General features: G+C 41.1%; 1 long non-coding RNA gene across 6 annotated transcripts; it reads right to left on the bottom strand.

The window, feature by feature from the left end:
* Positions 1–631: 631 nt before the first annotated feature.
* Positions 632–3,448, bottom strand: LOC120686019. Of its 6 annotated transcripts, none has more exons than XR_005679928.1 (4): positions 3,137–3,448; positions 2,830–2,909; positions 1,183–2,442; positions 632–886 (listed from the first exon to the last, which is right to left on the bottom strand). It is a non-coding gene; the product is annotated as an uncharacterized LOC120686019 (long non-coding RNA). The 6 variants fall into 6 exon arrangements; XR_005679927.1 differs by having other exon boundaries at positions 2,996–3,448; XR_005679931.1 differs by lacking the exon at positions 2,830–2,909 and having other exon boundaries at positions 1,183–1,633; positions 2,373–2,442; positions 3,137–3,439.
* Between the last annotated feature and the right edge of the window lie 4,021 nt (positions 3,449–7,469).

The following is a 7,469-nucleotide window of genomic DNA, read 5'->3' on the forward strand; positions in this document are numbered from 1 at the left end:
ACGCATGCCACCTGCACGTGCTGCTGCCTGTGTGCTGCCGCTGCCTATGCATAGCCACGCCGCTCAAGAACCCGTCGACCTCCACGCCGTCGCACACGACGTTGCCAACCCATTCGAGCGCCGCCCGCCGTTCGTTGCAACTGCCGCAGATGCAATCTTCCGTAGACTCCTGTGTGTTTATATGGAGTAGATCAGAAACGCCGCACGTCCAGAACTCCAAATCGATTTGGACCTGCCGGCCGCTCCTTCCTTTTCATGTCCTAAAGATCGATTCTCCTTTCCTTGGTAGGCACGCCTGCATGCAAGCTTTCCACTCTGATTCAAGCATCATGGGCCCACCAGGTGACCGAGCCCTGTCCTGCACCCACACGCACAAGTCACCAAAGTTGCTTGTTTTTTTCCCCCTGTTTTGACCGAGCAAGGGAAAACCAACATGCATGCAATTGAATTAAATAATCCCTTTTCCTGCAATCCCTTGTTCTTTGCTGTCCTTTGTACTACTAGGAATATTGGCGCGCTACGCAGCGCCCGTAGAGTATGAGCGCCTGCATTTCGTTGAGCTCTTGTAGTGGCAAAACAATAAGGAGTACATATTTGGATTCACCAACTAAGGATAATATTCGTTAGAACATATTCAATAATTAAAATGTATATGCAGAAAAGTCAGTTATATACAATATGCTCTATTGAATATATCAGTACATGTATACAACTCAGCTATATAATACGATTGACTTGAACAGAATATAATTAAACTTTACAACACTCAGCTAGAGAGAGAGAGATAGAGAAACAACAGTAGTGTTATCTCATCTTGACGAAGATACATGTACAATCAAAGGATGCTTTGTTGGCAACGACCTTGTTCTCATGAGGTCCCAAAATACTGCAACGAAAAAGGAATTCCCGCCCAATAAATGATACTTTGTGAGTCACACAATTAGTATAAAACAGTCAGTAATATGGAAAAATATCTATCACTATAATTATGGTGTCCTTCGCAAAGCAGCTCATATTATTAGGGGGCGGCATGTGCAGCACCATAAACAATCATAGAATTGTGTGCTGCAGCATGTTAATATTAATCTGCCTATAGATTAGCTGGCATGTAACTTTGCAATACTAATAACTCAAATCGAGTTGCAGCATCAAAAGTTGGCATAAATGGTTTTTGACACTCACCATGCATTTAACTTCTCATCATCGGGAAATTACATGATTTGGTGTCTGCATCACCAAGCCATAATTGACTTATCATCATCAGGAAATGAAATGATTTGGTGCCTGCATCACCAAGTCACAATTGATGTACTTGCAAAAGAGGATTTATTAGCAAAAGGGGAGGCCATCTGCATCTATTCTAACATAATTAAAAGTGGAGACTCAAGTAAAACACGTGCTTACTACAAAGGTCGGAGATATAGAGCAAGGCTCTTAAAAACAAAAAGGGAAAATGGTACACATCAATATCTCTGGAAATCAATAGGTTTTTACTAACAATCAAGAAATAAAGGCCAGGAAGGAATATCATGCATATTGAAGAATATCCTGACAACAAATCTCTCTAGCGGAGCATTCATCTTTGTCAATAATAGAAGGCATAGGGAGTAATTCTTTTGCATTCATCCATAACCTGGAAAATAGAGGAATCAAAATAAACATAGTAATAGCATAAAACAAAAGACATGAAGCGAAATAAGAATAAAATATGTGGAACATAGTGATTGCATAATTCTTAGTTAGCTAAAATTACAAATGGGTAATCGATCATCAGCGAAGGTAATTACACATGTATTAGAATACCTTAGGAGTGCATAACATGGGTTGAGGGAAAACATGTTAGAGCTTCCATAAAAGAAATAGACACAAAGCAAGATGGATACACTTTTTTCTTTTATGTACAATTAAAAGGTCTGAAGGACACATAATAGTAAATTTTCAAGCCAATCTTTTCACATCAACCATATCACTCTTGCTTGCCAATTCATTTTCCTCATCACTAACAGTCTAACATTATATTATTTATGTTTGATTTCTTTCATAACAAAATAAGAAAACTCTCAGGCCCACGAGTACAAAAGGAAACAGAGCCCTACAATGCCATGACCTGTAATCAAAACTTATTAGTATTAGAAATTGACTAACATGAGAGCATGCTGAATCTACATATACCTAGCTAGCTCCAATTTTAGCACATCTTCAATCTTAATGCAAGGTGCTATATATATATATATAGTTATATCAGTATGTTTCTACCGAAAAAAGGCTGATATATCAATTTTCCATGTAACCCTATCAAGTTAGATATTCAGAATTTTCTCCTGCTATCCCACAAATACCACACACAATGACAAATTGTTCCACAACATTACCTTAAAACTTCAGACAAAGAAGACATTGTGGCAGATCGTTTCATTGTGTATTTAATTGATAAATATCCCCCTGCAGGTATTAGACTGTTAGTAAATTTTCCCCTTCTCAAACATAGAAGAAACACTCTCAGGGTTTGTCCAACATACAACAGCTTAAAGTGAAGACATAATCAAATATATTGTAATCTGTAAGTCAAAGAGGTTAGGGTACATGATATATAAATCTAATGTTATATCTAATGTGGTGGAACAAATTGGGATTAGAGCAGCACAACAGAAATATCGCAACTCCTATAATGCCAAAAATACATTTTGTTTTACCTCTAGATTTATCAGCAAGTAACTACAAAATTAAATGGGTGCTTGTCCAGCTTATCGAATACCCAAGAAAAAAACTTAGTTGCAATCAACAGAGAGTAGTATACGTGTAGGAGTAGTGGTGATATGGACCCGTCACCTTTAGCCAACAGCAATTGATGATGGCGGTGACCCATTCAAGGAAGACCAGGAGGGTGAGGTAGCGAGGTGATGCTAAATCTGCATTTAGAAGCGAAGCACCTCAATCAAAATGGATGTGAGGCCATCGTTGCAGGCGAATAAAGGGGAGAGGGGAGGACAGGTACACGGCTGCCCAAGGTTGCATAGGAAGGATCGGGAACAGAGCCAACAAAGAGGAACGGGCTTGGGTCGGAGGAGGCCAGTAACGGCGCTGCGACTGCGAGATGGAGGAGGCGAGCGACTGTGAGGTGGATGAGGCGACTGACCGCGAGATGGAGGAGGCGAACAACCGCGAGGCCAGGTACGATGGATCAGGCGGAGACAATATGGCCCGCGGTCAAGGACGATACGTAGGTCTTCCATGTTGACCTCCCTCCTGCTACGCGTAGCGGCAGTGTTTGCCGCCGGCGACGAATCCGCCGCCGTTTTCTCCGCGCCGACGGCATGGAGCCTTCTTCACAGCCAACAGGGGAGGAGGGCCAAGGGATTGAATCGAAGGGCCGGCTCTGAGGAGGCCGACGACGGCGCTGTGGCTGTGAATGACCGCGAGGCGTGGGGCGACGAATCAGGCGCAATCGATTTGGTCTGCGGACATGGACGACACGCAAGTCTCACGCGTGGGCCTCCCTTCTGCCGCGTGTAGCGGCGTAGGATGGACGCGAGTGGCCGAGGCTGCCGCCTGCAGACTCTCCATGCAATAACTATTTACTTTGCGCGATATGTGGCACAACAGGACTGGCAAGCAGCGGAGAGGCTCTCGCAGGCCTCCTTTTGGTTGGGCGATATAGAGTTACATATGACTTCTATTACTGCACGTATATGCTACGGCACCCGCAGGCTTGTTTGGTTTCAGCCTGGCAGGCAGGTTACCGCCCAGGCAGCAACATCCCACCGCAGGCAGTCAAATCCGACGGCTTGGGGAGCTGCCTGGCCCAGGCAGCTGTCGCCAGGGTCCAAACCAAACATGCCCAACTCGGATAAGCCACCTCCGTCATCAACACGTCAAGTCCACCATGACTTTCGCCACCATCGTTGCTGCTTCACCTTGAGTCTGCAACAACCACCCCAATAAAGACCAACCGCCCGTCAGTCTGATTACGAGTCGAAGTTGCCATCTTCATCCATGACGTCATCCGGTTGCACCGTCGAACCTGGCCATCACGTCTGATAGGCCCTTATCGAACAGTAGCCAGGACACATCCCTATTGATTGCAGCTCATTGGACGGTTTGAGCCACCCACCCGAAGTGTCCAATACCACCGATCGAGTCGTCGATCGCCGCTATGGACCACCTTGCTCCCTGTCCCTCTCAGACAGCTCGTGCGACCTTGCGCTGTGTGGAACATGCCCATCGCACCTCCTCATGGATCTTCTCCCTGAACCTGGCTCTGGTACCACTTGTTAGAATAATAGCGCGGAAGGGATAGCCCAAGAACACAAAACCAAATAACCAGATCACACAAACGAGAACGACACCGAGGCACGATGTTTTTTAATGAGGTTCGGCGATGTGCCTACATCCTGAGGGCATGACTACGGATGCTCCTCCCCATAAGCAGCAGCTACACCGGCATCCGGGCACCACCGTGGCAACGCCGCCACCCACACCAGCCGCCAAGTCGTCTTAGGGTTACAAGGTAGTGCCCTCATATTTATGTACCCTAGGGATACAAAGTACGACCCAAACTCTATCCCTAACCTACCAAATTACAACTCAAGTGTAATCGTAACCAAACCATACACATATTCAACACATATCAATAGGCGACCTGCTCGCCGAGGAGTACTAGCTGTAGGCGGGCGTCAGTGGCGACGTCGCGTTCCTCCAGACCGAGCTGGAGAGCATGCAGGCGGCGCTCCATTGGATCTCTGAAGCACCGGTTGACTGGCCGCCCGGCGCCCAGAACAAGCTCTGGGCGCGGGAGCTCCGGGAGCTCACCTACGACGCCGAGGACTGCGTCTGAGACCTTCTTCGTGCGCCTTATTATGTTACATTTTTAGAAAAACTTTGGTACTAATTTCATATTTTTCTGATTTTAAAAAATTCTTTTTAATTTTTTAATCTTGCATATATTTTTATTAAAAAATACAAAACGACCTTTAAACCCATCAAAAGGGGCAAATTTGTCCATTTTGACTGATGGATGGCCCATATTATTCGATTTTATAGTTGAGGTTGAAAATTGAACTTTTATGATAGTTCAGTGATGTAAAGTGAACCTCTACCTAAAAAGTATTACAGGTTTTAAAACACGCCACACTATTCACTTGATAAATGGGCTGCACTTTTTTTTGGAAGGAAAATATAGGCTGCACCAAACCGGACCACGCAATCACACATCCCGAAAAATCGTACATGCTATGATCACTCCTGCAGAACAAAATCGCTTAAGTAGATACTCCCTCCATTTTAAATTATAATTCATTTGATTTTTTAATCTCAAAATTGACCACTCGTCTTGTTCAAAAAATTTGTGCAAATATAGTCAAATTTAAATCATTCTTGAAGAACTTTTATTAATAAAGTAAGACAAAACAAAAGAAGTGATATTTTGCACAAATTTTTAAGTAAAATGAGTGGTTAAATTTGGAATAAAAAGATCTAATGAATTATAATTTGGAACGGAGGAGAAAGTATCAAAAGGAGATAGCTGTTTGCGGCCGTAGAGAATGCACCGTCGGTGTAGCTCCTCACGGCGCCGTTGTCGACCTCCCGGAGGCTGGGTACTGTTGAAAGTAAAAGTGAAACAGAGAGTTGATGTAATGATTGATTGTATTGATTGATATAGAGACCATTCATTTTATACATGCCCAAAGAGACAAAGGGTGTCTGTTCCTAAAGGGACATGCCCCTTCGAGAATGACCCCTCATATAATTAACAACTGCCTGATGATATCCTAGAGATATTATTAATGTAATTAATTAATTATAGAAATTGATCACTAATCCTAATTTCTTCATAACACTCCCCCTTGATCAATTTGTTCTCCTTCTGGTCTTATAATCAATTTGCTCTTTTTGTGGTCCTGTTATCAATCAAAAAACTCCTTGAAAATCCTATGGGAAAAATAAGGAGATGTATGTATATGTCACGGGAAAAATCCTTAAAACCCTTTTGGAAAAATAGGAGAAAATGTTGATATGACATATATGTGTTGGTGTTCCACTAAAACTCCTTTAAAAACCCAATGGGAAAATATAAGGAGAAAATTATATGAAATATCATTGATTGCAAACTTATATGAGAAAAACCTTGAAAGGAAAACTCATAAATAAGTTTGAATGTATTATGGTCTGTGGATCATGTTTGAACTAATTCTCCCCCAAAACTTGATGGCAAAATATGAGGAGAAATATCTTTTTAAAAACTTTGGTGAGAAAACAGAAGATATGATATATGTAATATGTCTCGAATATCTCTTTTAAAAACCCCAATGTGGAAAATTAGAGATATAACATAAAATATTGCCTCATTAAAAACCTATGTATGAGAAAAATCTTAACAGGAAAAACTCATTAGAAAAAAGAGTGCAAGTGTATAATCAGAAGATTATAAGTACGTTATATCAAAGGTTTACTCCCCCTGATACTTGCAAATCTTTAAGTCGCCTCATACCAATTCTGAAAACATATTTCTGGAATAATGAAGTAGGTAAAGACTTTGTGAATAAATCTACAAGATTATGACATGACTCTGTTTGCAAGATTTATATCTCTCCATTTTTCTGCATTCATGAGGATAGAAAAATTTAGGAGTAATGTGTTTTGTAATAGTGCTCTTTATATAACCTGCATTCATTTGTGCAATGCAAGCAGAATTATCTTCATAGATAATTGTTGGTTTCAGGATTGAACCAATGCCACATAACTGTTGTATGTGGTCGATCATTATGTGAAGCCATATGCATTCATTTGAAGTTTCATATAATGTAATTATTTCAGAATGATTAGTAGATATAGCTATAAGAGTCAGCTTTGATGACTTCTAAGATGTAGTTGTTCTACCGTGTAAAATTATAAAACATATTTAAAGCCTAGCATTGTGGGGGTCAGACATGTAGCTAGCGTCAGTGTAACCAACAATGGTCTTATCTTGGCTAAAGCCAAGATCAATTGTGCTTTGGAAATATCTGAAGATATTCTTAATTCAAGTCCAATGGCATTTTATTAGAGCTGTGCTATGTCTTAGCAAGTAAATTTGCAGGCTCCATTATCATTTATAGATAATATTCAATGATTCGATGGAATCATAATTTAATCATTCAGAGAAGTCATATATTGATGTGATGCTTCAGAATGATAGACTAAAGTTTTTCATTAGAATCTGTTTTGATGATTCATATGTATGAAACATTAGTACTTTGGTATCATTTTATATTCTAGCAAAATAGAGATCAGTTAGTCAGTATCTCGATATCCCACTTTTGTTGTGTTCTGATTTGATAATAACAAATCTAGATGTTTTGTGCCATCTAGATATCTGTGGATATCCCTGTATGGCATTGTTGGAGTTACGCTAATTTGAGATAGCAAGGTATCTACAAAAGCAATATCAGGCCTGTTGCAATTTATATGATACAAAAGTGCTTTGGCACTCA

The sequence above is a fragment of the Panicum virgatum genome, chromosome 8N, assembly GCF_016808335.1.
Source record: "Panicum virgatum strain AP13 chromosome 8N, P.virgatum_v5, whole genome shotgun sequence".
Lineage (NCBI taxonomy): Eukaryota > Viridiplantae > Streptophyta > Magnoliopsida > Poales > Poaceae > Panicum > Panicum virgatum.